The sequence below is a fragment of the Mustela lutreola genome, chromosome 9 (genome assembly GCF_030435805.1).
Source record: "Mustela lutreola isolate mMusLut2 chromosome 9, mMusLut2.pri, whole genome shotgun sequence".
Taxonomy (NCBI): Eukaryota; Metazoa; Chordata; class Mammalia; order Carnivora; family Mustelidae; genus Mustela; species Mustela lutreola.
In genome coordinates, this window is record NC_081298.1 from 17,971,146 (window position 1) to 17,996,542 (window position 25,397).

The following is a 25,397-nucleotide window of genomic DNA, read 5'->3' on the forward strand; positions in this document are numbered from 1 at the left end:
ATTGATACAGTGAATTACATTAATTGATTTTTGAATGTTGAATCCTTCTTGCATACCCAGGATAAATCCTCCTTGGTCTTGATGTATTATCCTTTTCATCTGTTGCTGTATTCAGTTGATTCTAGTATTTAGTTAAGGATCTTAATGTCTTTGTTTTGATTGTTGTGTTTGCCTTGTGCTTTCTTGTATTGCTAGATTGGTGTCAGGATAATGTGGCCTCATAAAGTGAGATAGGAAGGGTTCCCTCCTCTTGTGTTTTCTGGAAGAGTATATGTAAAATTGGTATGATTTCTTCTTACATATTTGATGAAGTTCACCATTGAAGCCATCTGGGCTTGGAGTTTTCTTTATTGGAGTTTTTTGTATTTGCCCTTTTTTTTTTTTTTTAAGATTTTTATTTTATTTCAGAGAGAGAGCATGAGCAGGGTGGAGGGGTGAAGAGAGAGGGAGAAGCAGACTCTTCCCTGAGCAGGGAGCCCAATGCAGGGATCCTGAGATATGCCTTGGGCCAAAGGCAGATACTTAACCGAGTGAGCCACCCAGGTGCCCTGGTTGGAAAGTTTTTAACTGTAAATTCAGTATCTTTAAAAGACGAAGGGCTCTTTAGGTTCTCCATTTCTTCTTAAGTGAGTTTTGCCAATTTGTGTCTTTCTAGGAGCTTACCTGATTCATCTAAGTTATGCAAATGTATGGCGTGATGTTAATATTATCCTTTTTTCTTTTTTTTTTTTTAATTAGAGAGAGACACAGAGCAAGGGAGAGAGAATCTGAAGCAGGTTCCATGTCCAACACAGAGCCCAACACCAGGTTTTGGTCTCACAACCCTGAGATCATGACCTGAGCCTAAATCAAGAGTGGGATGCTTAACCAACTGAGCCCCACAGGCACCTCAGATATTGTTATCTTTTTAATGTGTGTAGGCTTCCTAGAGATGTCTCCCTTTGGAGTCTTGAATTTGGTTATTTGTGTCTTTTGTCTTTTTTCTTGATCATTCTGATTAGAGATTTAGAATTTTATTGATCTTTTTAAAGACCTGGCTTTTGGTTTCACTAATTTTTCTCTTATTTTTTGGTTCTCAATTTCATTGATTTTTATTCTTTATTATTTATTTCCTTTTACTTGCCTTAGGTTTACTTTGGTCTCCCTTTTTAGTTTCTTAAGGTAGAAGCTTAGTTTATCAGAGGACTTTTTCTTCTTTTATAATAATTTTTCAACACTATAATCATTCCTTTAGGCACTGCTTCAGCTGCATTCTATAAATTTTCATATATTGTTTTGATGTTCTTTCAATTCCAAATATTTTCTTTTTTTTTCCCTTAAGATTTTATTTATTTATTTATTTAAGAGAGGGAGAAAGCACAAGAAGGGGGAGGGTCAGAGGGAGAAGCAGACTCCTCGCTCTGCTGAGCAGGAAGCCCAATTTGGGACTCTATGCCAGGACTCCAGAATCATGACCCAAGCCAAAGGCCGTTGTTTAACCAACTGAGCCACTCAGGCGCCCCAAACCATTTCTAATTTCTGTTATTACTTCCTTTTTGACTCAGGGTGGTTTAGAAGTGAGTTTTATTTCCAAATATTTGTGGTCTCTACAGATACCTTCTTGTTAATGATTTCAAATTTAATTACTTTGTGGTCAGAGAATATACTTTGTTGTAATTTCAGTTCTTTTAAAGTTGTTGATAATTGTTTTATGGCCACGAACATAGACTATATTGATGAATGTCCTTTGTGCATATTGAAAATATTGTATATTAATTTAAAAAAAAGATTAGGGGCGTCTGGGTGGTTCAGTGGATTAAGCGACTGTCTTTGGCTCAGGTCATGATCTCAGGGTCCTGGGATCGAGCCCCACACCCGGCTCTCTGCTCAGCAGGGAGCCTACTCCTCCCACCCCCGGACCTGCCTCTCTGCCTACTTGTGATCCCTGTCTTAAATAAATAAATAAAATCTTAAAAAAAAAAAAAAGATTTTATATTCTCCTCTTACAGGGTAGAGCATTCTCTAAATGTTAGTTAGGTCAAGTTGGTTGATAGCTTTATCCCTATCTTCTATATGCTTACAAGTTTTTTGTCTACTCATTTTATGGATTACTAAAAGAGGAGTGTTAATTTTCCACCTATAATACATACATAATTGCTATCTATTTTATTATATGTTATATATATATTTCCTTTGAGTTCTCAGTTTTTGCTTCATGTGTTGTGAAGTTCATTTGTGAGATGCATACAAATTAAGGATGGTTATGTTTTCTTCGGGAATTAACCTTTATCATTATGTGAATGGCTTTCTTTGTCTCTTTTAGTATCTCTTCTAAAGTCACAACACATTATACTTCTGGTTTTCCCCTTACATCCAGTGTGATACTGTTTTCATACATTTTACTTTTACGTATTTTATAAATCCACAATACACTGTTATTATTTTTATTTTGACATTTCTCTTTTAGAGTGATTAAAAATGTGGGAAAAGGGGCATTTAAAAAAGATATATTTATTTATTTGAGAGGTGGGCAGAGGGAGAGGGAGAGAATCTTAAGGAAACTCCCTGCTGAGCAGGGAGCTGATACGGGTCTCCATCCCAAAACCTGAGATCATGACTTAAGACAAATCTAAAGTCTGGACGCTTAACTTACTGAGCCAGCCAGGTGCCCTGGAAAAAGGGTGTTTTATACTTCCCTTTTTTATCATTTCTGGAACTGTTAACCTCTTTTTGTAGATCCATACTTTTGTCTGTTGTCATATGCCTTCTACTGGAAGAACTTCCTTCACCATTTCTTGGCAGGGGTGCACAGACATTGGATTACCTCAGCTTTTGTTTATCTGAAAACTGTTATTGCCTTCATTTTTGAAACATATTTTTGCTCAATATTCATGAAAGCCCCCTCCCCTTTAATACTTAAAAGATTTCATTCTAGGGGCACCTGGAAGAGCATGAGATTCTCTTGATCTTGAGGTTGTGAATTTGAGCCCCACACTGGGTTTAGCGATTATTTTAAAAAAGTGGTTTAAGAGATTTCACTCCATTATCTTCTGTATTGTATAAATTCTGATAAGTGAGCTGCTGAAAATGTAATTTTCTTCCTCAGAGAGTAATTTTTTTCCCCCTCTGGCTATATTTAAGATTTTCATTTTGACTTTTAGCATTTGACTATGAACCAGCTGGGTGTTTTTTGTTGTATTTATTTAGCTGCTTACTTGTTTGTATTTGTTCAGTAGAGTTCTCTAAACTTCTTGGATCAGTGGTTTGATGACTTTAATTTTAGAAAGTTCTCAGTCACTTTTTCTTCAAATATCCTTTCTGCCTTGTTCTCTTCCTCCTCTTCCTGGGACTCTGGTTCCACGTATATGATATCATTTGATCATTTCTCAAAGCTGTTCAGTGTTCTTTCTGTTGTGTACATGCCCCCTGCCCCCACTTCTTGTTCTCTCTGTGTTTCACTTTTGGGTGATTTCTAGTGATTTATCTTCAAGTTCATTGATTACATTCTTGATTATGTTGAGTGTTAGGGTGAGCCCAACAAAGAAATTGTTCATCTCTGATAACTTACCAAAAATAGCATTTCTTTCTGACTCTTTCATGAATTATCTATCATTTTGTTGAAATTTGCAGTGTGTTCCTGCATATTGTCTACTAACTTCTTTAACTTACTAATCATTGTTATTTTAAATTCCCTTAGTTACAGCATCTGGGTCATCTCTCAGCCTGGTTCTTTTGATTGCTTTGTCTCCTTGCTTTGTGTGTATCTTTTAATTTTTAGTCGCCTGCTGGACATTAGTGTTAGGAGACTGAGGTGGACATTAAATATTGTTGAGTCTACTGTTACATTAGGGGTAGGTTTTAGGGGAGAGAAGTTGCCACATTTGTATATATAGAATATTCATGACCTGTTTTAGGACTAGGAACTTAATTTTATTATTTTTTTCAGTTATTATAGAATTTCACATTTTCATATCTTTTACTTTTATAGCATTCACAGAAGTTACCTTGTCAGGACTTCCCCTTGTAATTGCTTTCTCAGTTACTTTGGCTCCTACTGTATTTGAAACTCTTCTTTAGTTCTGATGTCTGCTGTACCAAATGATACTTGTTAACAAGTTTGTCTTTTCTCACTAGACTGAAAGTTCTTAAAAGAAGGCAGAGTGCTACTTATATTTGGATCTCTGTAATCTTTTAACCACATTTTAGATGCAAGTCTTTTCTGAGTAGAATTGAAATTATTGAGGGGTGCCTGGGTGGCTTAGCCACTTACACGTCCAACTCTCCGTTTTGGCTGAGGTCATGATCTGAAGATCACGAGATTGAACCCCACATTGGGCTCCATGCTCAGTGCGGAGTCCGCTTGAGATCATTTCCCTCTCCTCCTCCCTTCCTCATACTCATGTACATACACTCTTGCAAATACCAAAAAAAAAGAATGCCGTAAATGCTAGTTGGTGCGTTCCAGTTTAATTATTATTAACAGTGCATGTTAAAAAGGCACATCCAATTTTAAGTTCTTAGAAGCTAAGTTCTTTCAGTAGGAGGACTTTTAATATTGTAAAACCATCTGTCCCAGTGTGGATAAATATAACCACTTCTGTATTACTTAGGGAAATAACCTTTGGTGTGAGTATTTACAGTAGAAAGGGAACACAGCTGAGTAGTTGCTACCTTACTAGCAATAATATATTCTTATGCCTTCTCTCTTACCCTAGGGACAGGGTGCCCTATTCCTAGGGGAATAAGGTCAATACAGACATAGATTTCCCAGGTCAGCCTTCCCTGGGACCAAAGGCACTTACAGCTCTTTATTTTTTTTTTTTCCCCTCTAAGATTTTATTTATTTATTTATTTGACAGAGAGAGATCACAAGTAGGCAGAGAGAGAGAGAAGGAAGCAGGCTCCCCACCGAGCTGAGAGCCCAGGACCCTTAGATCATGACCTGAGCTGAAGGCAGAGGCCTTAACCCACTGAGCCACTCAGGTGCCCCAGCTCATTTTTAGTTATATGTTAAAACTGTAATCATCCTCTGGTATTATTTGTTGTTTGTTTTTACAGCATCTTCTTCTTTACCACCTCTGTTGATCAAATTATGTTTGAATAGATACATAAAACCCAGAGGGAATCATGGGAAGGTGGTGATAGCCTGGTGAGAGTTACTTAAACTGTTTGGCAGACAGCTGTTGGGAAGATACTGTTAAAGTTGGTAAGGCACAATATTCTGGATTCACAGTTTTCCTTAGCTAACAAGAAGGGGTGGAAAACACAGTTGTGGGTCAGAGAGGATTATGCTTTGGGTACCCTTGGTGCCTCTATCACTGAACCCCTTTATTAGGTTAGTAGTTATCACATTTAGACAGTATCCTCTTCTATAAATGCTGTACACTGCTATATGTAGGACAAGGATAATTATTCATACATTTTTCAAGTTTTGGAAGAAAATAGGTGATATATTGGACCCACAGGTCTCGTATAATTAGGTAATGCTTCAACTACTTGGATAGCAAGTATGAGGTAACACTAGGAATGGGAATGGGGAAGGGATTGGAAGAAGGAGGACTGAAATAACTTTTTTTAGCCACAGTGAATTTTTTTTTTTTATAATACAAAATATTATTTCTTGAATTTGGAAAACCACATTCATTTGTATGAATGTTAGAGAAATTGGAAAGTATAAAGAGACCAATTGCCATTAAAAAATACATTTGAGGGGCGCCTGGGTGGCTCAGTGGGGTAAGCCGCTGCTCAGGTCATGATCTCAGGGTCCTGGGATTGAGTCCCGTATCCGGCTCTCTGCTCAGCAGGGAGCCTGCTTCCCTCTCTCTCTCTCTCTACCTGCCTCTCCATCTACTTGTGATTCCTCTCTGTCAAATAAATAAATAAATAAATAACCTTTAAAAAAATATATACATTTGACCCTGAACTGTGCTGGAGTTAGGGTCCCTGACTCCTGAGCAGTCAAAATCTATATATAACTTCTGACTCCCCAAAGACTTAACCAGTTTAGACTTAGCCAGCCTGCAGTTGACTGGACGGACGCCTTACCGATAAGTCAGTTAACACATTTTGTCTGTTACATACTGTATTCTTTTTTTCTTTTCTTTTAAGATTTGATTTATTTATTTGACAGACAGAGATCACAAGTAGGCAGAGAGGCAGGCAGAGAGAGAGGGGGAAACAGGATCCCCGCGGAGCAGAGAGCCTGATTGTGGGGCTCGATCCCAGGACCCTGAAACCATGACTTGAGCTGAAAGCAGAGGCTTTAACCCACTGAGCCACCCAGGCGCCCCACATACTGTATTCTTAACAATAAAGTGAGAGAAAAGAAAATGTTACTAAGGAAATCTTAAGAGAAAATGTGTTTACAGTACTGAGCTGTATTTATTGAAAGAGATAGGCGTATATATGGACCTGCACAATTCAAACCCTTGTTCGGAGGACAACTGTATGCATGTTTTGGTAGTCAGTTTCCTTGAACAACTTTCCTCAGAGTGAAGAGGTATCAAGACATCTCCACACCTTGGTAATGGAACATTGCCTAATGGAAAGCACACCCCCATGGGAATGTTGTAGAATTTCTGCTGACAAAAGAAATCTGCCCAAAGTATCTCACATACTGTCTTTAGAGGCTACTACTGTCAGCTTTTTTTGTGTTTGTTTTACATACAGGCTTTCTTCAAGTTTTCTTGCCTCGTGAATTGATGGTGGCCAGACTTAGATTTGCTTATGATTTCCTGTTCTTTCTTTCCCTTAACCTTTGAAAAATGTTTTATTATGGGAAATTTCAAATTTACACACAAGTAGAATGCTACAACAAATTATCATACCATTCTTATTTTATTATCTTCTCTTTCCTTCCTTTTCTCCTTCCTTCCTTCCTCTTTCTGTCTTTCTTTCTTTCTTTCATTTATTCATTTGACAGAGAGGTAGTGAGAGAAGCAACACAAGCAGGGGGAGTGGGAAAGGGAGAAGCAGGCTCCCTGCTGAGCAGGGAGCCCTACCCAGGGCTTAATCCCAGGACCCTGGGATCTTGACCTGAGCTGAAGGCAGACACTTAATGACTGAGCTGCCCAGGTGCCCCCTTTCTCACTTTCTTTTTTTTTTTTTTTTTTTTTAAAGATTTTATTTATTTATTTGACAGAGAGCGATCACAAGCAGGCAGAGAGGCAGGCAGAGAGAGAGAGGAGGAAGCAGGCTCCCTGCTGAGCAGAGAGCCTGATGCGGGACTCGATCCCAGGACCCTGAGATCATGACCTGAGCCGAAGGCAGCGGCTTAACCCATTGAGCCACCCAGGCGCCCCTCTCACTTTCTTTTTGACTTGTTTTAGAGAACATCCAGACAACCTGTTATTTCATCTATAGCTATTTTAGTTTTTATACCTATTGGATATGGACTTTATAGAAAAGCACATTATCATACCCCCAAAATTTCTTGAAACCTAATTCCTTAATATTATCTAATACTGAATCTCTTCCCTTGATTTTTCTCGAAAATGTCTTCTTACAGTTGACTCTGTTTTTTTGTTGTTGTTGTTTTAAGATTTTATTTATTTGAGAGAGAGAATGAAAGAGAAAGAGCATGAGCTGGGGAGGGCCAGAGGGAGAAGCAGCCCGATGCAGGACGCAGTCTTGGGACTCCAGGATCATGACCTGAGCTGAAGGCAGTCACTTAATCAGCTGAGCCACCCAGGGCGTCCTGACTCTTTGTCCTGACTCTTTTGAATCAGGTCCAAATAAGATCCACTTAGTGCATTTCATTGTTTTATCCCTTTAATCTTTTTAAATCTATAATACACTTTTTTATTTTTATTTTTATTTTCTTTTTTTGCTTATACCATTTATTTATTGAAGAAACTGGGTGTTTCCCTCCTCCCCGTGTTATGTAACATGCTATTCTTTTTCCATGTTTCCTTGTAAACAGTTAGTTAGATTGAGGCTTAACTTTTTATAATCATTCGTATTTTTTATTATTTGTACGTGGTGTATTAAACTGCTTTTCACATTCAAAGACCATGTTGATTGTCCTACTTTGTATACTAAGATTGATTGGTGGGCTCACGTTGTCCTAGCCTTTTGTTATCAGGTGTTTTTCCTCCCCATTTGACCTGCAAAATCCGTGGGGTGACATTGCGACAACCTATAGATTTCCAGGTCTGTACCTTCCAGCTAATGGTTTTAATTTAACATTCATGGGTGATTATGGCCTGCATCATTTGTTTCACTATTGTTAACATTTTAAGAAGACATGTGAAACTTAGAGAAAAGGAAAATTTTTAATTAAGAACTTTGGGAAAAAACTGCAGGTCAACTCTGAGGTGTCTGGAAACTTGTGCAAAATATGTTTTTTTTTCTGATTATGGCTAGTAAAGGACATGTGTAGAAAAGAATGTTTAAAAGTTGTGTGTTTAGCTAAATTTACTGCTAAGTAAATTTGTTTTTGAATAAGTTGTCCTTAAAAGGTTTTATGGGAACAGATTTTGAGTTAGATTCCTGCTTTCGGATTATTATGTGTTTGTGAAGTATTTTTATCTACATTGGGTTTTGCTCCAAGGATAGTAAAATTCTGAGATTACTTTGTTTGGGGAGTATGAGTCATGAATCCATATAGGTCACTTGAATCCATGTAGGTCATTTCTTCTCACTTTTGTGGTCACATTGTTTTTTTGTTTTTTGTTTTATGGGTTTTTTTGTTTTCTGGGTTTTTTTTGTTTGTTTGTTTTTTGTTTTGTTTTGTTTTTTGGTAAGCCTACCTAGAAGGCTGTTCTATAATACCAATAGAAATAGTTGACATTATCAAGTATTTCCTGTGTGTCAGACACTATACTTTTAAATTTGTGTATACTAATTTATTCAGTTCTTACGTGATTATCAGCCCTGTTTTACATACGAGGAAAATGAGGCAGAGAGATTAAATGATTTGCTGTGGTCATATAACTAATGAATGTCAAGGGCCTAGATTTGGACCTAGATAGTCTGGTTGTAGGATTTATGCTCTGCTGGAGTAGAATTTATGCTCTGCTGTAGTAGCAGAAGGACGGAGTGGGTTAGGTAGTGTCTCTGTTACTAGAAGAATATCTCAAGTGTATGCTCCTCTACTAGTCCTGGAGGATAATCTATTTGTATTCATATGTAAATAATTTACATATATGTGTATTTTGTTTGCCTGTTTGTGTGTGTATATATATATAGAGAGAGGGGAAAATAGCATTCATGTCCACATGGAGGAACAAATACGTAGAGTTTTCCCCTTTACAAGGTCTTTCTGGGGGTGCCTGGGTAGCTCATTCGTTAAGCCATTAAGCTAAGTGTCTCTGTCTGCCTTCGGCTGAAGTCATGATCCCAGGGTCCTGGGATCGAGCCCTGCGTCCGGCTCCCTGCTCTGTGGGGGACCTGCTTCTCTCACTGCCAGTCCCTCTGCCGTGTTCCTTCTCTAGCTGTCAAATAAATAAATCCTTCTCTCTGTCAAATATATAAATAAAAATCTTTTTTTAAAAAAGGTCTTTCTGACTCTTGAGACCTTTTTTGAATCTCTTAACTTTAGGTGGAGTAGAAACAGTGTCCTGACTCTAATAATATCATCTTGGGTAGAGGGACTTACGAGGTCAGAATAGATGGTGAGGCCCCAAAGGAAACCTAGCAGACAGCTTCAGGTCTCAGGCAGATTCACACAGGGTACTGCTCTGGCCTTTGGACCTTTTTGCCTGAAGTTCAGGTTGCTTGCACTCTAACCATTCATCCGGACCTTACCTACATATTTTTGGAGCAGAATGCCAAATAGCTAGTATTCAATACCATTGAAATAGTTTTTCAGATTCTCCAAATCACAATAAGTAGCAGTCATAGATATTGATTATAGAACCAAGAGTCAGGAGGCACTGTGTAAACTGTCTTGCCCAATTTTATCTTTGGTCTCTGCTAAGTGATTTTTTTCTTAAATTGAGGTGTGTCTCATATTTTAACAAATTTCAGTAATTTTCTTCACCGCTTTTTCTGTCCTTCATTCTGTTTTTACTCTAGCAAGTGAATTTATTTCTACTGAATGTCATTTCAGATGAGAACAGTGAATAATTTGAGCGTCATGTTCTTTCACAAGAAAATTTCTACCTTTCTTTATGTTTTTATGTTTGAACTGTGCTTATTTTGTATTAGTCTGATAAGAGGTTAATCGGGGTAAGAAAATGTCTAAATCCTCAAGAATCTGAATATTGTAAAAAATCTGATGGTTTGAACAGTTGGCTATCATGGACAGGGATGTGTTAACACAGAACTAATGAGGAAGCTTCCTCAAGTCAGGATCCAAAAGAGATGGATTTATCTAGTGTTTTTCACTCTGCATTTTAAGCTTCAAGCAGTTGCGTGCCACTGGTAAAATTTAATAGGAAAGTCCTCAAGGGACTGATTCTCTAGGAGTGAGAGAGAGGATGGATTTAAAGACAACCTGTTTCTTTCTTTCTTTTCTTTTTTTTTTTTTTTTAAAGATTTTATTTATTTATTTGACAGACAGAGATCACAAGTAGGCAGAGAGGCAGGCAGAGAGAGAGAGAAGGAAGCAGGCTCCCTGCTCAGCAGAGAGCCCGATGCGGGGCTCGATCCCAGGACCCTGGGATCACGACCTGAGCCGAAGGCAGAGGCTTTAACCCACTGAGCTACCCAGGCGCCCCAAGACAACCTGTTTCTTAATTTTATTTATTCTGTTTACAGATTCAGATGTTGACATTGTATATAATTTTGATAATTGTTGCATCACTAATTTTTCCCAAATTTAGAGAATTTCTTAAAATACTTAGCATGTTTTAGAAAGGACATTCATGTCTTCTAAAACAGAAACAGTTCCTGAATCATCTTCTTGACTTCAGTGCAGCCCTTCCTTTTTAGTAAGTTTTTCTTGGCTGGGGGCGGGGGGAGGGTAGAATTTCTTACCCAGCTTTCTTATTCCTTAGAGAATGGAAAACTCAGTAAAATAGAGAACATAATAACATTTTTGCAGGATTCCCTTTCCATAGGTTTTTTTTTTTTTTTCTCTTGCTGTGTAGTTATTCTGTGTACAGAGGTCATAGAAGTAAGTATAGGATTTTAGAGCATAGGATCCCTAGGAAAGGATTTTCAAAAATCTCACGTCAAACAATTTCATTTTATAGTTGAAGAAATGGTCACTTCTTCAGTTTCATTGGAGACTGTCCTGCATATCTTCTCTTGCTGGTTCCTGAGTGAGGTAGGCCGCTCCTCACTCAAACAATAAACCCCAAAATGAGAGGGAGAAAATTGATAAGGGGTTGAATTTGGTAAAATAGAATTTCAAAATGAATATTATGTTGGACATAAAGTATTAGGTTAATAAAGATGAGATAAGCATGCATTGTCCTTGCATGGCCTTCTGGCTGATTGGGTCAGTTCCAATATGGTGCTAAACTGTAGGAGGTTGGCCTTTCATGCCTGGCTTGTGTAAGTGGGCCTTTACCCTGGTCCTAGTTCCTTCAATAGGTAATCAGAGGCAGAGCAGTAGAGCTGGTTTCCCTTGGCATGTAGGATGTGAACAGCAGCAGCTGCACACATGAAGAAAGCTTGAGGTTTCTTCCCACTGGGTTACTGACATTTGTATAAATATATTTTTTACTGATCATTTTGCAAAATGGTCTTTTTCTTATAATTTTTAAGTTGTTTCTTGGGCTTATAAGAGAAGGAGTCACGTCATAAATAAATAATAATTCTGTATCTTTCTGTCAAAGTTACACATCTCATAGCTGTTCCCTATATTCTCTAGAATGTCCAGAGCAGCTCTTGATGGAGGGCATCCTTGTCTTTTTCCTGACTTCTTAATAGGATTGCTTTGGACATTTCACTGTAAGATTTGACTTGGTTTCCAATGGATGTTACTAAGGGATGCTAACTGCTTTAACCAGCTAAAGTACTTAGTTCCACTTTTGACTTTGCAAATTAAGGGAAATACAGAACATAGAAAACTCAGGAGATAACAGAAAATATATCAGGTATTAAATAATATTAAGTACCTGGGAGAATTTATCTTAAAGAAGTATAAGGCAGTAGGATGATTTCATTATCCTCAAGTACAGGTAGGGCCTGTGCTGGCCAGTTAAATCTTCCAGATCATCTCTGAGAATGGAGAAATAGTCTGATGCTCTGGGCATGTGACTGGGGCGGAACATACCGCCAGGTGTTCTATATACTCTCAGGGCGACCCTGTGTAGGGGTGAGAACAAACACAAGCACTGTACTCAGGAGCCTGGAGACAAGCTCCCTTCCTCCTGCGACGTCCCTCGGACGCCCTCTACTGGCCAAGCGTAACATCGTGCTCTGTCGAGGAGAAACGCTTCAAGAGCTCGGTCTCTTCTCACGGAGCAGGTACTGAAGGGTGAATTTGGAGTTGAGAGGCAGTGTATTGATAGCTAGTACCAAAGCCAGCCACAGTTACTATATAATTCCAACGTAGTTCCGCTTTTATAAGGTATAGAAACAAGGAAACTCTACTGTTAGAAGTCAGGCTAGTGGTTAACCTTGGAGGAAAGTAGTAGTGACCAGAAAAGAGCATGGATGGACCTTCCGTGGTAATAGTGTGCTTTTTCTGGATGTGGACGCTGGTTGTGTGGGTGTGTTCAGTTTGTGCAGGGTGCTGGTTTTTTTGTTTTTGCGTTTAGTTTAGTTTAGTTTTTTAGTGCATATTCTGCTTCAATAGAAGTTAAAATGTGCTATAGTTTGATTCTAAAAGTGAAAGCTTAAAAGGAAGACCCAGTCTAGAAAAGGGGAAATACAAAATAATCCTGGGTATCTCAGTCTTTTGTTATTTTTAAAAACTAATTTGAGGGTTGTACATCTCTCTTTCTTTTTTTATTTATCTGAGAGAGAGAGAGCACCAGCAGGAGAGAGGCAGAGGGATGAGCAGACTCCCTGCAGAGCAGGGAGCCACACTCAGGGTTCAGTCCCGTGACTCTGGGATCATGACCTGAGCAGAAGGCAGACACAACTCACTGAGCCACCCAGGCACCCCGAGAGTTGTACATCTTGAAGTCGAAAACCAGGTGTCTAATTCATTCAGCAAAAATATTCATTGCCAGGCCACCTTTCTTTTCATTTGGGATCAAATTGTTAATAACTGAGGCCACCTATAGAGTAGCTTCTACTTCCTTTTGTTGCCATTCTTCTTACCAAGTCTTTGAACAGCAGCTTCTTATTTTTTTTTTAATGTTTCAGATACAGTGTAAATAAAATATCACTCTTGTTCTCTGTAGGCATTATCTTTGCTTTTATCTTTGTCGTGATATGCCCTTCCTCTTACAGCCACTGACAGATCACTGGCCCATCTTTTTCCTGGCTGAGAGATTTGGAAGCCCACCATGGTAACTTCCATATGGGGGTTAATGACAGTGGAAACAGTAGATGGTTGGTTCAGGAATTGGTGGTGATAGGACAGACTCGGGGCAGGGGGGTTTAAAAGCTCTAAAAAGGCAGCTTAGTACTATGGTTTGTTCAGGAGTCAGTCTGGGTGCAGAAGGGAAGGAATCCACAAGTTGGGAGTCAAACCTGGGTCTAGGAGGTGGATATGGAATCTAGATAGGAGTCGTATTCCCAGAAAGCGAAGGTGGCTAAGAAACTCTGGCAGTACCCTGTGGATAGAACTTAGTGGAGCTGGCTGTTTAAAGCCCAGTTGTTATTAAATCAAATTGAAGTGAATAGTGGTAATAGAATTAGTATTACCGACTTTTCTCTAGGGAGCTTGGTATCTCCACATTGATAGGATAGGAGGTTGTTTTCATGCTTTGAATGGCTGGTTGTACTCTCACTAGTGAGGCTTTGACCAAGGTAAGAGTCGCCACAAACATGTAACACAGAAGGCTGAGAACCTAGAGTGATTGATTCCCTTGCATAAATTGTTTCCTTATATTTCTTGACCTTAAGTCATTTGAGGGTAAAGGGGAAAAAAATAGTGTGACTGGTAAAACTAGCCAATGGGCCTTTCATTCAACAATCCAGTACATGTATTTACGCAATCTGTATATAGGTATTTACTGTATCATAGGCCCTGTCTTAGGTTCCAGGGACTCAAATGTGAATCCGATGCAGTCCCTGGGCCCTCCGGAGGATCATTGTTTTGTGTTATTCTCTTTAAGGGCTGCCTTTATTCTACTTGTCTGTGACATACAGCTTTGTTACCAACTCTTTTAGGATTCTTTTGAGCCTTTGAGATCTGATACTTGGATTTCATATCCAGGCAAATGAGTTTCCTGACATTTATTTACTTAATTTTATTACTAGTCTGGGCTTATACTGTACCACTAATAAAGGGCTTCACTTGCAAATTTGGCATCTTAAGGAAACGGGGCCCGCGATTGAAGCCATGAATCTCATTGTGCACATGTACTCCAGAGTGGCAGTTTGGAAATTTTCTGTCCTCCAGACTGGTCATCTGTATGTAGAACAGTCTGAAATCACATCACGACAGCTGGTCCTCAGTGCTGAGGGTAGAAGGGAGCATCGGAACGGCGGTGCAAACGTAATGTAATAGAAGCATGAGGTGATGGGTGTTAAGAAGTTTATATCTCAAAAACGGTTGTCCTTTGATCTGAGAATGGATCCTGTTTGCCGAGTAGACTAACAGGCTTTTCTGTGTGGTTTTCTTGCTCATTCAATCATGATTCTAACATCTTAGACCAGTCTTCCTAAAACAGTACCACTGAGTGTTACTTACAGGTAAGTAATTACTTAGGTGTTAGGTGTTAGAAGTCAGTGGTTTTAACAGTACGGATGTTTGCTAATACGTTGATTTAAAAGAGGTGACTACATCGGATTACCAATCTGTAGTCAGGTGAACCACGCCTAATGGAGATGGTGTCAACAGCTGTTAGTTGGCTTACATTTGCCGCAGGTGGCTTCTTGACTGTTCAATTTACTGCCTGCCGCTGCTGCTCTTCGCGCCCTCCTGCCAGGTTCAGAGAACGAGGGCATTTTCTTGGTGAGAGCTTTCTGTTGCCCGCCGCCCACCTCGCCGTTAGGCTGGTGTTGTCCGTGCATGCTTTTGCAAGAATTGCTTATGTACGTGTCAGTAACACAGCATCTTGCTTTCTGTATCGCCCCGCAGACCGCTTCTGCGTTTGTCACAGCTCTCTCTTCCTTTGGGGGGGGGGGATTTTGGGGATGGGGGAATCGAAGGTGGAAGAGATTTGGAGAACTGTTCCATCTTTTGAAAAATTCATAAAATTCTCAATTTCTATTGAATTCTTAGACCCTAAGGGAAGGGCAGGACATGCCAGAGTTGAACAGGTTTTAGGGACTGAAGTCGGGGTGGACTTGGTCAGGTTGCTGCCTCTTCCTAGTTTTGCAGTCGGCGAGCAAACGGAGGATGTGCAAGTTAGGTGTCAGGATTTTTACCTTAAAACTGGAACGTAAGGAAGTTTGTGTCAGATTTAGAATCCATTATTTGTATTTTTATACGACAGAGAAAAGCTCTTTGGAAACATGTTGGCTCTTTATTTTACTTGAACACAACGGAGTTGTAGAAGTAGTGGGAAAGCCCATCTTTTTAGTGTTAGGAATTCCAAAATATAGGTGATGGGGATGTTTACAGATTGTAGATTGGTTTACTCTTGGACTGGCTCCTCTGTTTCCCATAGAATAAAGAATGCTTAGCCTGGATGATCATAAATATGTAATTTTCTTTTATTATTTATCCCAAAGTAGAAACTCTGCTGAGGATCGTCTGTATTATAATTCTGTTAACGTGTTTACTTTGTTTCCCTGCTGTCTTGGATAGCTATCAGATAGGCTTTATTCCTTACTATAAATTACTCCAAAGTAATTTTGTGTAACAGTTCAGAATTCAGATGGAAGGTGTTATGAAAATAGATAAAGAATTTAAACAATTACTTACAGTTCTATATCCCTGAAGATTTTATCTGTGTTTATGGTAAGAATTACTTCATGAAATATTTTCTTCCCTTTTATGTAATGCTATCTGAAGGGTCCATCCATCGTCTCTAAACACGTGCTTCATCGGTCTTCTTGACAGATAGTTTTATCAAGCTGTTTTAATTGCTTCCTCTTCACTGGTGCATGGATCAAAACCTCCCTCTGTTGTAGCTTGCTTTTTTTTTTTTTTTTTTTTTTTTCTTGCTGCCATGTGGGGCTTTCCTTATTCCCTTTTCTCCTCTCCCAGACTGTTGTACTTTATCTGTGGAATATCCACGTAACCTCTGCCCACTCTCTGAGTACCTCAAATAGAACATCTCCAAATCCCGACCTCTCACTTTTGCTATTTTCATTTGCTTTTCATTTGCTCAAGGCAGCTGGATGTAGTGCTGAGAGCTGAATCGGAACCCTGGAAATGCAGTTCTCATGCGTTGGAATAATTGTGAGCGGTTGGGCAATCACACTCCTCTGACCCTTCCTTTCCTTATCTTAAGATAAAAGGATTGCTTTGCCTAAGCTTTAAGTTCCCTCCCTGTTCTTCAAACTTAGCCTGTCCAAAGTAGAACTCATCCCTGTCCTCTCCCAAGAGGTGGTTTTTGTCCCTCTTCTGCAAATGAAGAAACTGAGACCCGGGGAGATTGAATACATCGCACAAATCATACCATCCTTGTGTCCAGAACTTAAATATCTTCACTCCCCGGTCTACGGGTATTACTGTTTGCCCACAAAAAGGCATAAAGTGTGACGAGTCAAAAGATCTTACGTTACTTGGTGAGGCCCGTTGAGAGTGCACATGGAGTATTATTTCTTAAGCCCTTTGTCTTCCCCCAGAAGGTTATAGCTTGCGTTTTCCGGGCTCTGAACCTTGAGCTGTACTGTCAAGAGATTGGTTTCTTCAATCCTGTGTTCACTGGTGGGATCATTCCTGATCTGGGTCAGTTGACATGATGGCATATGGTCTAATAATAAACAGTAGTGATAAACAATGATCAACTAATTTCGCAGTACGATAATTTGATACAGCTCTGGTAGGGCCTGGCTTTCTTCTACTACTGATCTTAATGGTGATCCATATCAAGCAAGTTGATTTTTGTCACAGGATTAGGAAATAAAATGATTTTCTCTGATTGAAGAGAGCATTTTGAGGTAAGTCAGTGATTCAGAGAAAACACTGAAGGTTTTTAAAAAAAATTTAATTAATTAATTTTACAATGCAGGTTTTTAAAAATTTTTTTAAAGATTTTATTTATTTGACAGACAGAGATCACAAGTAGGCAGAGAGGCAGGCAGAGAGAGAAGGGGGAAGCAGGCTCCCTGCTGAGCAGAGACACCCCCCCACCCCCACCACCACCACCCCATCTCCCCCACCTCCCCACCCCCGCCATGTGGGGCTCAATCCCAAGACCCTGGGGTCATGACCTGAGCAGAAGGCAGAGGCTTAACTCACTGAGCCACCCAGGCACCTTACAATGCAGGTTTTAAAATGAGATACTTACTGGGGTGCCTGGGTGGCTTAGCTGGGTAAGTGTCTGACTCTTGGTTTCAGCTCAGATCGTGTTCACCGGATCAAGCCCCCGTGTCGCTCTTCTCTGTCAGGGTGGAGTCGGATGGAGATTTCTGTCTCCCTCCCCCTCTGCACTTCCTTTCTTTCTCCCCATTGCCTCTGCCCCTGTGTGTGCACCCACACTCTCTCTATGTCTCTCTCTCAAATAAATAAAATCTTAAAAAAAAACCATAAAATGAGTTACACAGAATTTTCTTAGCACAATATACTTCATGGCTTAGCTGTGAATTAGATATTGATTTAATAAATAATGGTGATAATAAGTATATTGGGAAGCTAAGACTTCCATCTTCCATAACAAGAGGTTATCTGTTTTTGTAAGTAAAGTTTTATTGGCACGCAGCCAGACCCATTCATTTGCATATCGTCTGTGGCTATTTTCATGGCAGAATTGAGTTGTTGCAACAGAGATCACATCCTATGGCCTGCAGAGCATAAATGATTTATCATCTGGCCTTTATAAAGATATTTGCCACCTTGTATTCCTCAGGAAGAAATCAGTAGAATAGTGTTTAAACTATATTTTTTAAAGATTTATTTATGTATTTATTTGAGAGAGAAGAGAGAGAGAGAGAGAACATGAGCTGGAGGGAGAAAGACTCTGAAGCAGACTGAGTGCCGAGCCTGACTGGGCTCTGTCTCAGTACCAGAACGGAAATCAGGAGCCAGAGGCTTAACCAACTGAGCCACCCATGCACTCCTAAAATAATGTTTAAAATTGGAAAAATCGGGGCACCTGGGTGGTTCAGTCTGTCAAGCATCTGTCTTCGGCTTGGGTCATGATCCCAGGATCCTGAGACCGGACCCTACATCAGCCTTCCTGCTCAGTGGGGAGGCTACTTCTCCCTCTCCCGCTCCTCCTGCTTGTGCTCTTTCTCTCTCTCTCTCTGATGGAAAAATCTCTAAAAATAAATAGATAAATTTGGAAAATATCTAATAGCAGTATCAGCATATTTTGCAGAAAGATTACAGAAAGGAGTAGAAGGAATGGCTCTAGATCAAATGGTTTCTAGTGGGAAGAGTAAATCAGGAATGGGGATGAGTGAAGTAGGGGAATACTACCTTTTTTTTTTTTTTTTAAGATTTTATTTATTTGGTAGAGAGTGAGATACTGAGACAGCACAAGCTGGGGGAGTGGCAGAGGGAGAGGGAGAAGCAGGCTCCTCACTGAGCAGGGAGCCTGAGGTGGGGCCCCATCCCAGAACCCTGGGATCATAACCTCAGCTGAAGACAGACGCTTACCCAACTAAGCCACCCAGGCACCCCAGATTTTTTGTTTTCTTTTTTTTTTAATAATTTTTTTCAAATATTTTTATTTATTCAGCGGAGAGCACAAGTAGGCAGAGCAGCAGGCAGAGGGAGAGGGAGAGGCAGGCTCTCCACTGAGCAGAGAGTCTGACATGAGGCTCAATCTCAGGCCTCCAGGCCTCTGTTGCAACAACTCAATTCTGCCATGAAAATAGCCACAGACGATATGCAAGTGAATGGGTCTGGCTGCGTGCCAATAAAACTTTACTTACATGACCTGAACCAAAGGCAGACGCCCGACCGACTGAGCCACCCAGGTGCCCCAGGTTTTTAATTTTCAAGTAATCTCTACACCCAAAGTGGGACTTGAGTTTACAACCCTGAGATCAAAAGTCACATGTTTTACCCCCTAAGCCAACTGATTCTACAGGAGTACTTTGTGTGTTAAGCTTTAAATTATTGAGTTCTTTTTTTTTAAAAGATTTTGTTTATCTATTTTAGAGAGAGTGCGCCTGCACAGGTGATGGGAGGGATAGAGCGGGAGAGAGAGACAGCATCTCAAGCAGACTCCTATTCAGTGTGGAGCCCAACACAAGGCCTTGAGATCATGACCTGAGCCGAAACCAGGAGTGGGACGCTTAACCCACTGAGCCACCCAGGTGACCCTAGATTATTGAATTCTTAAGCTAAGTGCTTGTATTACTTTGAGGAAGTATGAATGAAGATTACTGAGAAATTTGATTGGACTAGGAGAATAGAATAAACAGGAAAGGGAAAAAAGAGCCGACCAGCTACGGTGAGGAAAACAGGGACGCAGAGCCTTTTCTTTAGCTTTCCCATTTACTCACTTACTCATTCCGCACATAATCATTCCAAAGTCCAGATATGAAGCTTCGTATGACAGAACAGAGTTCCTTCCCGGAGGGTGCTTAGGCACTTAACAGCTGATGCACCGGCAGACAGGGAAAACGGGAAGAGATGATATCACGGTGATAGAGTTACTGTAATTATTAGTGCGTTTCACAGGATGTTTTCAGGGCTTAGGGAAGTTAGGTCAGACATGACACCAGAGTGGAGTTTTGAAGGATGAGACTGGAGAGGAAAGGCGGTGGAAGGATTTTCGAGATGGAGACAGAAGCCCAGCCTGAACAAAGATCTGAGCAAACAGGGCTGGTTTCAGACGTGCAAGCATTCAGAAAAGTTGGATGAATGCAGGAAGGTAATGTCAGAGCAGGAGACCAGGACCAGGGGCCTGATTGCTTATGCAGGGCCCTTCGCTGTGGGGGATTTGTATTTCTGCAGACACTACAGAGATACGATCTAATTTTCTTCACACTTTGGGAAAACGTGCTCCCGGTGCAGTGAGGGATGGGATGGGGGTCGGAGCAGGAAGGATAAGGGCACTTGGGAGGCTATTTCAAGTTTAAAAAAAAAAAAAGGCCCCAAAAGAGTGGGAATAAATTCAAGTGGCCTGGGGAAGAACCAAGGAACTCGGGAATTTTGAAGGAGTTAGGGGAGAGGGAAGGAGTTAAGGATGACTGAATTCTGGGCTGGGTGGCAGACTGTGGGACATTAGCTTCTGAGGAGGGAGCGTAGGAGCAGGTGTGTATGTGCGCAGAGGTAGTACGGAGTTTGATTTGGAAAGAGCTGTGAGTTTTTTGTTTCATCTGTTGAACGCCTAATTGGAACTGGCCAGGATATGGTTGGCTTTGTCTGCTTGGAAGACAGGAGGAAGGCTTGGATTTGGGAGTGCACAGTGGTCATGGTGCAGAGAGAGGAAGTTTAGGAGCTGAGTAGAGAACTCAGCAGGCCCCAGGGCTAGTAACAGTGTTACACCCTGGGGACACTGACATTCAATAGGCCTTATAATAGGAGAAGACTCTGGAGGAAGCTGAGCTTTGGAAGCCTGCAATTAGAGGAAAATCGGCAGAGCATGCTCTCCAAGAAACCAGTGAGATGAGAATTTTAAGAGGGGGAAATGGCCCATGGTTTAAAATGCTGCAAGACAGAATAGCGTCTAAAAATGCCCATTGGATCTCGCTCCTAGGGAGTCATTGCTAAGAGCGGCTTTGGGAAGTAATAGGGGAAGAAGAGAAAATACAGGTGGGTGAGGGTTGGTTAGCATAGTTACTACTCCAGAATCAAGTTTAACCTGCCTCTTTGTGGAGGAGAGAACTGGAGAGAGAGAGAGGTTTAGTGATAAGGAGCAGAAATGATTCTTCCGTCAGCAAATGTTTATGGAGCACCTGTTGTGAGCCCGGAGCTTGCTGTTCAGACTCAGAGTACAGCAGGAACAAAACAGGGCTCACGTTTGTGTGCGTGTGCACGTGTCTCATGGGTAAGACATTTCTAATCAACTAGAGGTAATGTCAGGCAGTAACTGACAAGTGCCAGAAAGAAGCGTACAAAGATAGAGAGTCAGGGGTGAGGGCAGTGGTCTGTTTTCTATGGAATGGTTAGAGGGAACATCACTGACGTTTGAGGAGAGATACCTCAATGAAATGAGGAAGGACCGACTGCACAGGAGTGCAGAGTCTGAGCTCAGGGTGCCAAGTGGGAGAGGTTGGGCCCAAGTATTGATGGAAGGGTTAGTTGTCCTCAGGAGAGAGCCACCTTCCTCTGATGCTGGAGGGAAGCCCGTAAGGACAAGCAACACCAGTGGCTGCTGTGTAGTTCGTGTTCATCGTGTGACAGACACTAGAGATTCTCATCCCTTTTAATTCTCCTGAATCCCTAAGAGGTAAGGATTGTCACCATTGTACAGGTGACACAATAAAACCGGAAGAGCTTTTACCTGGCTCATCATTTACACTACTTTTTGGCACTTCACACTCTTGCTGTTGTCCTCCTGTAGATTGCTCCAAGCCTAGCGACAGATAATAAACTTACACCGTTTGTGGTGGGTGCCAGAGTTGTGAAGTGAGAAGTTGAGGGGTGTCTCATCCATTGGACCCTTTTTGTGGTCTAGGATGTCTATCAGGCGCTCTGGTAAGGGGTCCTTGAACAGGGCTCTAAGGAAGGGGGCATGACCCAAGACCTGTCTGCCCTTTTCATAAACTCACCCCAGGTGAGATGTTGCCCATGTTCTGTTCCTTTCCCTTCTAAAATCCCCACCCTGTAATCGTGTGGGGTCACCTTATCTGCGCCTATGGTTGTCAGAGCGGTTCTTAGGGACCAGACTTAGGGCTGAGGGTGAGCATAGATAGATGGTAAAAATACATATTCACTGTGGAAACTCAGAGGTGTGCCTGATTTTTAAAATTGCTTCCCAGGTACTCTTTGCTCCAAAGGGCCTGATAGAGTTCAAGGCCTGGAGCCTGTTGACAGCAAAGGTCCTTGTTCTCCCTGCGGCCAGCCATGTCTCGTGCTGCCCTTGTGAATATGAGGGACCGTGGGAGCAGTGTACCGTCTGTGCACTTGTCTGCGTGTGTCAAACCCATGTTCTTGAAATGAATTAGACCCCCGGGACTGAGCGGGGATTGTTGGGATGGCAGAATTCTCAAGGTAGAGTAAATAGAGATAATTTCTGGATGAATGGTGGAATAGTGTGTACCTGATGTTTTATTTATTTTTCAAAGCGTCCATAACACAGCACAGAGGAACTTCGAAATGGCACAGGCGCGCTTGCAGGGTTTTTGAACTGGAGAGAGAGAAAGGAATAAAACAGAGTAGCTTTCAAAATGTTACTGCGGAAACCTGGCACCCATTTTTCTTGACAGAAGCATTGTTAGTTGAGTGAGTATAAGAAGGAACGGGAGTTTTTACATTTGCTTTTTACATTGTTAGCAGGTTATCTCGTGGAGGTAATCAAAGGCTAGGTTCATACAAAAGCACTGCAACGCAGTGAGGAAAGCCAGAGTCCTGCCAGTTTTCTTACAGTTCAGAAGGCGTGATTTGCCTCCCTGTAGATGAATTTCCTGGTTTGCGCACATAGTTGGGTGTTTCTGAATATGTCTGTATTCTCTCTCTATTTGAGTTGTGGGACCCGAAGTTATTTCGTTTCTTATTGTGCCCAGAGGATCTGCTCGCCACTCCAGAGTGAGGGCAGCACAGCCTCAGAAGTTGGGAAGCCACTTCTAGTGTGGTGTGGAAGGACACGCATTGGCTTCTGTTTGTCTGTCCATTCCTGCTGCGTATAGCCTTGCAAAAAGATGACATAGTTTTAGTTTTATATTTTTTAAACGTGTGCCATTCAAGGCCGGTAAAAAAGTAGAGGTAACTCGAGGTGGTGCTTTGTAAAGTATTAGATAGTGTTTGGAGAGATAGAAGTCAGTAAATGCTTATTGAACAGCCGCTGATGTCGCTGACGATGTCTGCCATTTTGTAGGGGGCGACGTGCTGGTGTGTGGTGATCCTTCGGGGGCTGTGAAGGGTGTCACAGTCGTCTCGTGAGGCTTGTCGGAGCTCGCGTCTAGGGACCAGAGCCATTGTTCTTACAGTAACCGCACTCGGATTTCACACTCGCTCTCTCTCTCGCAGAGGATGGCGTGGGGTTACCTATGCAACCTGAGTATGAGTAAAGGTGCCGGTAGTAGGATCTTGTCCGTGAACAAATTGGCGGCTGGGAGATTTGGGGAAGAGGCCGTCACCACCCCTTTTTTCCCAAGCTTTCTCTTTGTCGGGTCATCAGCCTCAAGCCATACCTGGGTGAGCCCACCTCTTCCTCGTCCTCCCGCTTGTCCTTTCCTTCCCTCTCTGGTGGGCTCAGGTCCCGTGATGACACAGGCCCGAGAGCCGGCCTTGTCACACATCCGGTGATGTCACAGGCCCGCTGGCTCTCGGGCCTGTGACCCTCGTGGACACCCCATTGCCCGGGCTCCACTGTCATGGGCACGTTCGCACTTCCCGCCTCCTCCTTGGCCTTCCGCCCTGGCCCAGCTTTATTTCCTACTGGCTTATTTCTTGCCATGTATTCCTTACAGTGGAGTCGGCAGATAAAAGGACTCACCAGTTTATAGATCCAGTGGCACCTTGCCTGAGTGCTCCTCAGAAAGCTTGAAACAATTAGGGAAGTGCCATTAGCGATGATAAGTTGGACCTGTTTTCCACACGTTCCTGGCAATGCTGTGGACCCGCTTTTGTGCATGCTCGTTAGTCCTACTTAATCAGAAACGGTTTCTTGATGGCTCTTCTGCAGTATACTTATTCTTCAGATGTTAAGAAAATAAGTTTTTTAAATGACTGATTTTAATTTTGTTGGGCAGAATTTTGAGTGCTTATGTCTGATTATTGATAATACTCCCTTTTTTTTAAAAAAAAAAAGATTATATGTATTTGTTTGACAGAGACTCAGCAAGAACAGGAACACAAGCAGAGGGAGTAGGAGAGGGAGAAGCAGGCTTCCCACCGAGCTGGGAGCCCGACCTGAGCCAAAGGCAGACGTGTAACCAACTGAGCCACCGAGGCGCCCCCCCTGTTCCTTTTTTATTAGCTGGAATTTATTTTTCCAGCTTCTTTCTTCATTTCAGAATTTCTGGCCATTTGTGATGGGTGAGAATGTTGATGATTTGAAGTTGACAACAGATGAAGGAGATAAAGTTGTGCTCACATAATTTACCTAGAGTTGACTCCAGTATGATGAATATTAGGGGTAAAATTCTTTTAACTGCCCTGGTTAAGAGCACTTACCATTTCTCTGGATTTCATGATTTTCTTGAAGTGAATGCTTGTTTCATCAAATGCTAATCCTCACACTCTAATACTTCTTAGAGTCATCATTTCTAACTTGACTTTCTCTTTCCCTGATTTGGCCGATTCTTCTCTGCTCTCTTCCCTTTCCCCCCAACTCTGTCCACTTTGCAACAACATTAGCTCAAGTTGGAGGCTGTGTTGTTCGGGAACAGCAATATCCTGATAGCATTTTATCATTCTTCCTTTTTTATTTTTTTTTTTTAAGATTTTAATTATTTATTTGGCAGAGAGAGGGAGAGAACACAAGTAGGCAGAGCAGAAGGCAGAGAGAGGTGGGGGGAAGCAGGCTCTCCATTGAGCCGAGTGCCCAATGTGGGGCTCGATTCCAGGACCCTGAGGTCATGACCTGAGCTGAAGGCAGAGGCTTAACCCAGTGAGCCACCCAGGTGCCCCCTATGGTTCTTCTTACAGGAAATCCCTCTGACTTTTGGAGGAAAAAACCCAAGTGGACAGATGTTAAACCGATGAACTGTAATTGTGGCTCCAAGGATGCTTGGAATCACAGATCCTTCATTTTCCTCAGTTTGCATCAAACATCATGAACTCACTTAAAAAACAATCCCTCACACTTTAATCTTAAGTTCTGCCTGCTGCCTACACATCATGCTCATTGGGATATAAGAAATAATTATGAACATAAGGATAATTATGTGTCTGCGGGATGGTTTCCTGAGGGAGTGGTGTTCTTTAGCTCTGTGGAACGTCCAAGAAATCAAAGTACACGATAAACACGAGGCAGTATCTGTATCCGGGCTAGAACTGGGAGCTGAAATTCTGGGATCCCTCTCTTGTTTGTATATGAGGAAGGTGAGAACTTTAGACCTGATGGACTACTAGTTAGTGATTCAGGTAGCCCCAGATTCCAGATTTCTTAGACTCGGGTTCTTTCTGGTTCCTGGGATGTACCAAAGCACTTCTGGACCTCTAAAGCCAGGCTCTTAACTGCTGTGGTCCTCAAAAGTCATTTACAAAAAAAGTTCAATGTCATCATGAGTGT

At 41.4% G+C, this 25,397-nt stretch overlaps 1 protein-coding gene across 4 annotated transcripts in view; it reads left to right on the top strand.

Annotated features, from left to right (window-relative positions):
• Positions 1-25,397, top strand: part of CHD6 (chromodomain helicase DNA binding protein 6) — a 190,497-nt gene that overhangs the window by 26,067 nt on the left and 139,033 nt on the right. The gene's annotated exons all lie outside the window — the stretch shown is intronic.